Below are 9,274 nucleotides of genomic sequence, written 5' to 3' on the forward strand. Positions count from 1 at the left end.
CTGTTCCGTTGGCCTTTGCAAATTTATGTTATAACGACTGAAATGTTCTTCCTCTGTAATTTTCCTGCACAAACACAATCCAGATAACCCTTTCTCTTTAGCAGCATCAGTCAAACCAAATAAATCTTGCCTAATAAAAATTTATCCACCACAAGATAATATAACATATATGCAACTAAATGCAACTAAAAATGGTGTGCATATTTTGTTTAGACGAGTAATAACTTAAGTGACAAGACTAGAAATTTAGTCTTTTTATGGAGTTATCATACCCCTAAACTTAAACTATTGCTTGTCCTCAAGCAATGTACAATAGCTAGAAGAAAATCAAAATTGTCATGGCAAGCAGTGTTAAGAAAATCATAGGGTTTGAGATTTCAGCCCTCAGTAAAAATTGTTTGGCCTCAACATGTTCGAAATTCATATCAGTCAAGTCCCTTCCCTAGTCAGGATTCTTTGCTATAGTGTGTGTGTGATTGTAACCACTCTATACATAAAGGTAATTAGAAAACTTAAGTAAGCACTTCTGGTTTGTCAAGACAACAAATTATTTGTCAGGCTTAGTTTTTACTCCTAGTTATTTATCAAGGTTTTTTTATAGGGGAGTCACTTCATCACACCTACCGTTCCACACTCTAGGTGAAAGGGAGCATACCTTCTACCCCCCAGCTAGTCGGGCAGAGTCATTATTTGACTACTTTCATTCACTCATATGTTGTGGCTACTCTTAATTTCTTATGGAGTTTTTCTGTTTATGCCTTTGCACAGAGGAGTGTCCCTTCTTATTTCCTTCTTATTTTTCAAGTTTTTAAACACTAGAGAGTTTTCACTTCACCCTTAAAATATTTTTGAAGTCTCGGCAAGCAAAAAGTTCTTTTCTAAGAATTTACAGATTACCTGAAGCAAAGGCAGCCTACAATCGTGTTTATAAACTTCAAAGAATCAGGCCTAAGGTTGGTTCTCTTCTTTAGACAGTCTTAACAATAATTCTGGCCTAGGAAATCAAATTATGCATTCATCATTGGGCATCCTTAATTCATTCCTAACAATAATCTTAAACTGTTATGTCATGACAACCAAAATTTTCAACCAATTATCATCAACTGCTTTCTAACAAAGTATGACAGAATATGGTCCAATTGAGGGATGCATTGTCCCCAATGCATGAAGACTAAAACTACATGAAGCTAAATGAAAATGTGAAATAAAAGAAAACTAAAATAGCAACTCACAGTGGTGGGGTGACTTGGCTGGATACCCTCATTCGGTGTCAATTGGGAGGAGAGAGACTCTCGGATCCTGAGTCTACTACTGCTGGTGTTGAGGAAGATTACTGGAGTATACGGCCTGCCGTTCTCTTGTAGCGCTTCTTGCTGGTCAAGGCTCTTGCTGGAGTTGACTACTTCGCAGTAGAAGTTGGTTATGCTGGAACTAGTACTGGAATAGGATCTGCTGCTGGGACCGATGTAGCTTGACTGACTGGGGATTGTATAGGACCATGCTCGGGTTACTTCGGTGTTGGAGTAAAAGCTTCATTGAGGAAGAAGTGAGGTGGGGTATCGTGACTGCTTTCAAATGTGGAAAATGAGGAGGAGTTGAGGAACTCTTCTGTGTCGCCTTGGCCTTCCTCTGGTATGGGTGGCACATGGTTTGCCAGTGGTGGCATATCAGTGGGCACTTCTGGCGGGACTTCTGGAGGGACATGCGATGTCGATGCATGGTATGTGTTGTTGCCCACATTGTATTTGAGAATGACACTGGGGAAAGTCGGCAGTCTGGTTTTAGTGTTCGGGAGCAACTCCTCGAAGAAGGAATTGAGTTGCATGTCCCTCGCCTTGACATACTTGAAGAAAATTTCCATGTGGTCCTCCAGGCGTCCAATATTTTCACGCGTTTCTCGAGTGTGCGTGACCACAGTAGCCATTCTAGCCACGGCAACCGATTTTACTCCCCGCTCCAAACCTTCCTATGGGTCATCGTCATTGAAACTCAACAACTTGGGTACATTCTTCTTGGTGATGCCCCCCTTAGATTTAATGAAATCCTCGAAGGGCTCCTCAGGAACCTTCTTCTTCTTGCACAGTACGGTTATCAGGTTAGGGAAATAGTATGTTACCCCGGTGCATCTTGGCACATTCATGGATATGCTCGAAGATGAGTTATTCCATGTCGATCTTCCTCCCGTATATGATCGAGTGTAAGAGCATCAATCTTTTAACGAGGACAATGGTATTGTGGGAGGTTGGCATCAGCTTTCCTTTGAGAAAATGGTTCCATAACTTCACGTTTGGTTTTAGGTTTCGTCGATCTACTCGTTTCCTCGTTGGGGAGTTTCATTCAAACTTGGCCCACCCGAAACATAAATCCTTCGGCACTCCGTCGTACATTTCTTGATCTGCCTTAGCCACGAATAGCTTGTGTTAATCCTCCACTTTCCCCAACTTAAAGTATTTGTTGATCGCCAAGGGGGAAAATCGAAGGAGCTTCCCTCGGACGTACACTGTGTGGTTGGATGGGTCTTCGAGGTGGGCGTACAACTCCCTTACCATCATCGGTGCTACGGCTTTGGGATGGCTCGCAAACTTCTCCCAGTTATATTTCTTTATCGCGTCCATCACCTCTGGTCCAAATAGTTCTTCTTCCTCTGCTGGGAAGATAAATCCATCTTCCAAATATACTTGACGTTTCTGAAATATTTTGAAGCGTTCTTCTGCTTCGGATATTTGGAAACGTTCGAAACTCTGTGTTGGGGCTAGGTTTGCCATTGATCTTACCATTGTTCTTGGCTGAAATCAGTGGTGGCAATGGGGAGAAATTTGTTAAGCGAATTTTTTTTCTTGTTTAGTAGAGAGAGAATAGGGCACGATGAAGAAGAAGAAGTTGGGCGGTTTGTTTCTTTGGAAAATAATGGGTAGTTTCGGGTTATTTTTTTCCTTACCCACAGGGGAAATATTTTTGCATTTAATGAAAAATATATGATTGGACATAAAGTGGGGGAAAAGATCTCTTTCCCTCTTTATTATGCAGCCAAAACCATGCATCTTAGGGTTTCCTTTTCTTCTCATGCATGTTCTAACTCTCCATGCTGCCACATGTTCCTTCCTTTCCTACAATAAAGTAGAAGAAAAAATAACAATAAAATAAAACGAAAAATAAAAGCAGAAAATAACTCAATTTATTAATGTATAGAATTCAAAATTTTCGTTGCCTAGGCAACGAATTTTGTTTAAGTAAATAAAGAAAACTCTTGGGCATCATGTACCAACGATGCCGGATTGTCGTACTTAACTGGGGCTCATTTGTACTCCTTGAGTCTCTTCCCATTCACCTTGAAGATGGAACCATCGTTTTGGTTCTGGATTTCAATTGCTCTATTGTCACAGACTTGGTGTACGATGAATGGTCCTGAGCATCGTGATTTTAGCTTTCCTGGGAATAACTTAAGACGTGAATTGTAGAGCAGTACTTGTTGTCAAGAATAAAATTGCCTCTACAATATTTTTCTGTCATGCCATCGTTTTGTTTTCTCCTTGTATATGTGGGCATTCTCGTATGTGTGTGCTCTTAATTCACCCATCTCGTTCAGTTCCAAGAGTCTTCTCTCTCCAGCAAACTGAGCATCCATGTTTAGCTTCTTGATGGACCAGTATGCTCAATGTTCTAATTCAACAGGCAGATGACATTCTTTTCCATAGACCAGTTTGAATGGTGACATTCCCAACGGTGTTTTGAATGTTGTGCGATAAGCCCATAGTGCTTCATCTAGCTTCGGTGACCAGTCCTTTCGACTTGGGTTGACCACTTTCTTAAGGATCTATTTAATTTCCCAGTTAGACACGTCGGATTGTCCATTCGTTTGAGGGTCATATGTCATAGCAATCCTATGTCGTATTCTATATCGCTTCAGTGTCTTGGCAATCAATTTGTTATCAAAATGTGTGCTTTCATCGCTAATAATAGCTCGTGGTGTTCCAAATCAGGTGAATATATTTTTGTGCAAAAATTTTAACACCGTCTTGGAATCATTTTTAGGTGTATCAATGCCTTAACCCATTTTGATACATAATCCACTGCCAAGAGGATGTACAATTCTCCAAAAGATGTGGGAAAAGGTCTCATGAAGTCTATTCCCCATACGTCGAAGAGTTCAATTTCCAGAATATTTTTTCATGGCATCTCGTGCCTTTTTTATATGTTTTCTATTCGTTGGCCTTTATCACATGACTTATAGAATTCATGCGCATCCTTGAATAAGGTTAGCCAATAAAATCCATATTGGAGCACCTTCGATGTTGTTCTCATTCTGCCAAAATGCCCTCCATATGGTGACAAGTGACACTGGTGTAGAATATCTCTCTGCTCTTCTTCTGGAATGCATCTTCGGATTATTTGGTCTCTGCATTGCTTGAATAAAAACGGTTCATCCCAGTAGTAATGTCGCACATCATGTCGAAACTTCTTTCTGTCCTGGCTAGATAAATCAGGATAAACAATACCACTAACAAGAAAGTTAACAATGTCAGCATATCATGGCGTAGCCGTGACAAATAATATTTTCTCATCACAGAAATCTTCTTTAATTTATATTATGTCAAGACAATCAGGTTCTTTATCTAGCCTAGACAAATGGTCTGTCACTTGATTCTCTATACCTTTTCTATCCTTAATCTCTAAATCGAACTCTTGTAGTAATAATATCCATCGAATTAGTCTAGGCTTCGCATCTTTTTTATTAATTAGATATTTAATGGTTGAGAGATTTGTATGCTCAATTACCTTCATGCTTATTAGGTATTTCCTAAACTTATCGAATGCAAATACTATTGCTAAAAGTTCTTTTTCAATAGTGGTACAGATTACTTGTGCATCGTTAAGAGTACGGCTCACGTAGTATATGACATGAAAGATTTTACTTTTTCATTGCCCTAGCACTGCTCCGACTGCATAGTCACTAGCATCGCACATGAGCCCAAAAGGTTCGTTCCAGTATGGCGGGACAACTATTGGTGTTGCCGAAAGCTATTTCTTCAAAACTATGAAGGCATTCAAACAATCATAAGTAAATTCAAATGGATGACATTGTTAAAGAAAAAGACATAAGGGTTTACAGATTTGAGAAAAATCTTTTATAAACCGCCTGTAGAAGCCTGTATATCCAAGGAAACTATATACACCTCGCACGTTGGTGGGTGGGGGTAGGTTTACAATTACATCCACATTGGCTTTGTCGACTTCGATGGCTCGGCATGAAATTTTGTGACCCAACACTATTCCTTCAGTCACCATAAAATGGCATTTCTCCCAATTCAGCACTAAGTTGGCTTTTTCACATTGTTTCAGTACCTTGGATAGATTGCCGAGGCATTGGTAAAAATCATCTCCCGAGATGGAGAAATCATCCATAAATATTTCCATACATTCTTCCACTATATTTGAAAAGATTGCCATTATGCATATTTGGAATGTATCTGGAGCGTTACATAATCCAAACGGCATTCGTCTAAATGTATAGGTACCATATGGGCATGTGAAAGTGGTTTTCTCTTGGCTATTTGGTTATACCCTGAGTATCCATCCAATAAGTAGTAAAATGCTTTTCCCGCAAACCTATCAAGCATTTGGTCGATGAAGGGAAGAGGGAAATAGTCTTTCTTCATGGCTTTGTTGAGCTTCCTGTAATCCATGCATATGCGCCAGCCCGTAACTGTTCTTATGGTGAGGAGTTCGTCATGTTTGCTTTTAATCATGGTCACACCACCTTTCTTTGGCACACACTACATCGGGCTAATCCATGAACTATCGGATATAGGATATATCACTCCCACGTCTAACCATTTTATAATTTCCTTCATAATCACCTTCTTTATGATTGGATTAAGCCTTCTTTGGGGTTTCACCGAAGTGTTGTGGCTATCTTCGAGGTTGATTTTATGCATGCATATGGTCGGACTAATTCTTTTTAAGTCTGCCATTGTCCACCCGAGAGTTTTTCTATGCTGTGACAAAACATTCAACAAACTATTCTCCTGCTCAGAGGTTAGGTTGGTAGAAATTATCACTGGTAGAGTTTCATCAACTCCTAGATAAGCATACTTCAAATGTGAAGGCAGAGTTTTAAGTTCCAATTTTGGTGTATGTTATTAAGACTTAACTTCATCATAATCTAAGGGTTTGTATTTCATACATAATCTACTACGAAGAAGTCTCGATTGATCCTTTATCCTTCCTCCGTATCGTGCATTGGTGTCATTTTCAGGGAACTATTTATATTTTCGTTGTCAGGACCATGATTCTCTAAATTATTTTCTGGAAATAATTCGCTTGGACCAAATGTATCTTGTTCATGTATCTTTGTTGTAGTGTCATAGTACAAAGCACTATATTCATCGAGTCTTAGAGATTCACCTCGTCCAAGGATTATCATATCCTCTACTTCTCTAATGCATTGGCACTCTTCTGAATCGTCCAAATATTTCATGGAGTTGAATACATTGATGGTGACGCTTTGCTCTCTTACTCGCATTATGAACTCTCCCTTTTCGCAATCAATTAGGATTCTCCCAATGGATAAGAAGAGTCGCCCTAGAATGATCGGTGCATTTTCATCGGCTTCACAATCCAGGATGAGGAAATCAACTGGGAATACAAATTTATCCACCTTTACTATAACATCCTCTATTCTGCCCTCTGGTCGCACATATGACCGATCAGCTAGCTGTAAGATGACTGAGGTTGGACAGGCGTGATACCCGTCTAGTTTCATAAATATAGACTTTGGTATCAAGTTCACACTTGATCCCAAATCAACAAGAGCTCGTCCTATGAAGTCATTACCAATTGAGCATGGTATTATAAAGCTTCCAGGGTGTTTTTGCTTTGGTAGGGCTTTGCTCACTGCTAAACAGATTTATGTTGCCAAGGCAACACGTTCTACCTTTCGTTTCTTTGTAACAATGTCTTTAAGGAACTTGGCATAGGAAGGCATTTGCTCGATGCCTTCTAGTAAGGATACATTGATACACAACTGATCCAAAACATCAACGAATTTCTTGAACTGTATGTCATCATCATGCTTCTTCAATCATTGAGGGAATGGTGGTGGAGGTCTCACATTGTCTGTTATTGTTGTTGAAGAATCTCTGGCCTTGACCACGAATTTCTCGTTGTTTGAGTGATGCTTTTCAGTTCTTTTCTTCTCTTCAGGCTCTTCTTCTCGTTCAACATTTTCAACTCGATCCTCTGGTTGTGTTAGGACATGGCAAAGGTTGTTTGTGTTTCCTCCCCCAAACTTGTTATCTTGATTGATATGTTTTCCACTCCTTAGTATCAGTACATTGCATTGTTCCTTCCCATGATGTTTAGTGATCTCCGTATCACTATGGAGATTTCCTTGTGGGCGATAATGTAGTGATGTAGCAATTTGTCCCACTTGATTCTCCAATACCCTTAGGGATGAACCATGGCTTTGTAAAAGAGTTTCTTGGTTTTGTAACAAATTTCCTTGATTTTTAATTGTTACAGAATGTTAGTGCATCAAGGTCTTTGTGGAGGCCATGAAATCTTTTGTTGAAGCCATAAATTCCTACAATGATAACTTTAAGGAATTAGTATTGGAATTAGCATTAGAGGAATAAGTTATACCTTTATTGTTTTTCCAAGGCTGTTGATGATGTTGATTCTGAAAATATTGATGGTCAGAATTATTTTGCTGTGGCCTGTAATTTGCTGCTTGATTTGTGTTATTCCCTTGATTACTTCATGAAAAATTTGGGTGTTGTCTCCAACCAGGGTTGTACGTGTTTGAATAGGGATTATTGTTGCTCTAATTGTAGTTGCCCACGAAGTTGGCTGACTCATGGTTTTCTGGGCATTCGCTCTTATGATGGTTTCCATGACAAAATATGCATGCGTTATTGGTCACCTTAACTTCTCTTACCTCATTAGGACATCGCAAATTTTTCAATATATTGGTTATGGTAGAAAGTTGAGCTACTACCGAATCCTTAACCTCTAATTCACATGATCCAGATGTTTTTCTGTTGGTTCCCAATCTTGTATTTGGGAATTGGTAATCATTATTTGCTATCCTGTCAACGATGTCAAAAGCTTCCTCAGGCGATTTGTCCAATAAATTGCCATTTGTTGAGGCATCTAGCATCATTCGAGTTGGTGCATTGACTCCGTTGTGAAACATTACCACTTACGTCCAATCATAAAAGTCATGGTTAACACACTTGCGAAGTAGGCTTTTGTACATATCCCAACATTCATATATTGATTCATCCTCTCCTTGGCGAAAACTAGAAATGTCATTACGAAGTTGTGTATTCATATTGGGCGGATTGTATCTGAGTAGGAAACTCTTGCATAAATCTGTCCATGACTCCATTGTGCCGGAAAGTACTCCGCTGAGCCATGCTCTTGCTCTATCGCGTAGGGAGTAAGGGAAAAGTTTCAATTTGAGCACATCTTCATGTACTCCTTGTTGTCGAAACGAGTCACATACTTCAAGGAAAGCACGAACATGCTGCCTAGCATCCTCGTTGGGTGATCCACTAAATTGTCCAATAGAGTTTAGCATGTTGAACATCACTGGCTTGAGTTCAAAATGAGTGGCTTGTATTTCAGGTGCCACTATGCCTAGATTGAGGTCATTGAGAATCATGTTCAAATGATCTCTTATTGCTCTTGGCCTTGCAACTTGAAGATTGATAGCTACATCAGGTCCTAAATCTCCCATGTTGTCTTGCAACCTTTGTCTGAGTGATTGCTCAATTTTAGGGTCAAATGGTTCCAAAGGCTAACTAGAAGATCTCAGGGTCATGCAATATTAAAAACCTACAAAAGAAAATAATAAACTAAGTTAGACTAAATCAATATAAGGGGACATAAAAGAACTTGTTATTTCTAAACATTTCGTCAGTTGCCAATCTCCAGCAACGGCGCGAAAAACTTGTTCGCTTGTAAATGTATATGTTAAGGCAAGCAAATTTGTGAAAGTATACACAATCGATTCAAGTAATATAGGGTAAGTGAGTATCGTCTCCATAGGGATTGGTCGAGAAATATATTTTCACCACAACTAGAACTGATGTCACAAACTAAGTCCTACTAAATATCAACTTAAGAACTAATATTAATAAAACAAAGAAGTGATTTAACAATTGCAGAAAAGTTTGGTCGAGGCAAAATAAGTATGCATAATGCTAAAGTAAAATAAAACTAGACAAGTGTTGATTTAAATAGAAAACAAACAACCTCACATATTCAGAAA

The sequence above is a fragment of the Hibiscus syriacus genome, unplaced genomic scaffold (assembly GCF_006381635.1).
Source record: "Hibiscus syriacus cultivar Baekdansim isolate YM2019G1 unplaced genomic scaffold, ASM638163v2 tig00112293_pilon, whole genome shotgun sequence".
NCBI classification, from domain to species: Eukaryota; Viridiplantae; Streptophyta; class Magnoliopsida; order Malvales; family Malvaceae; genus Hibiscus; species Hibiscus syriacus.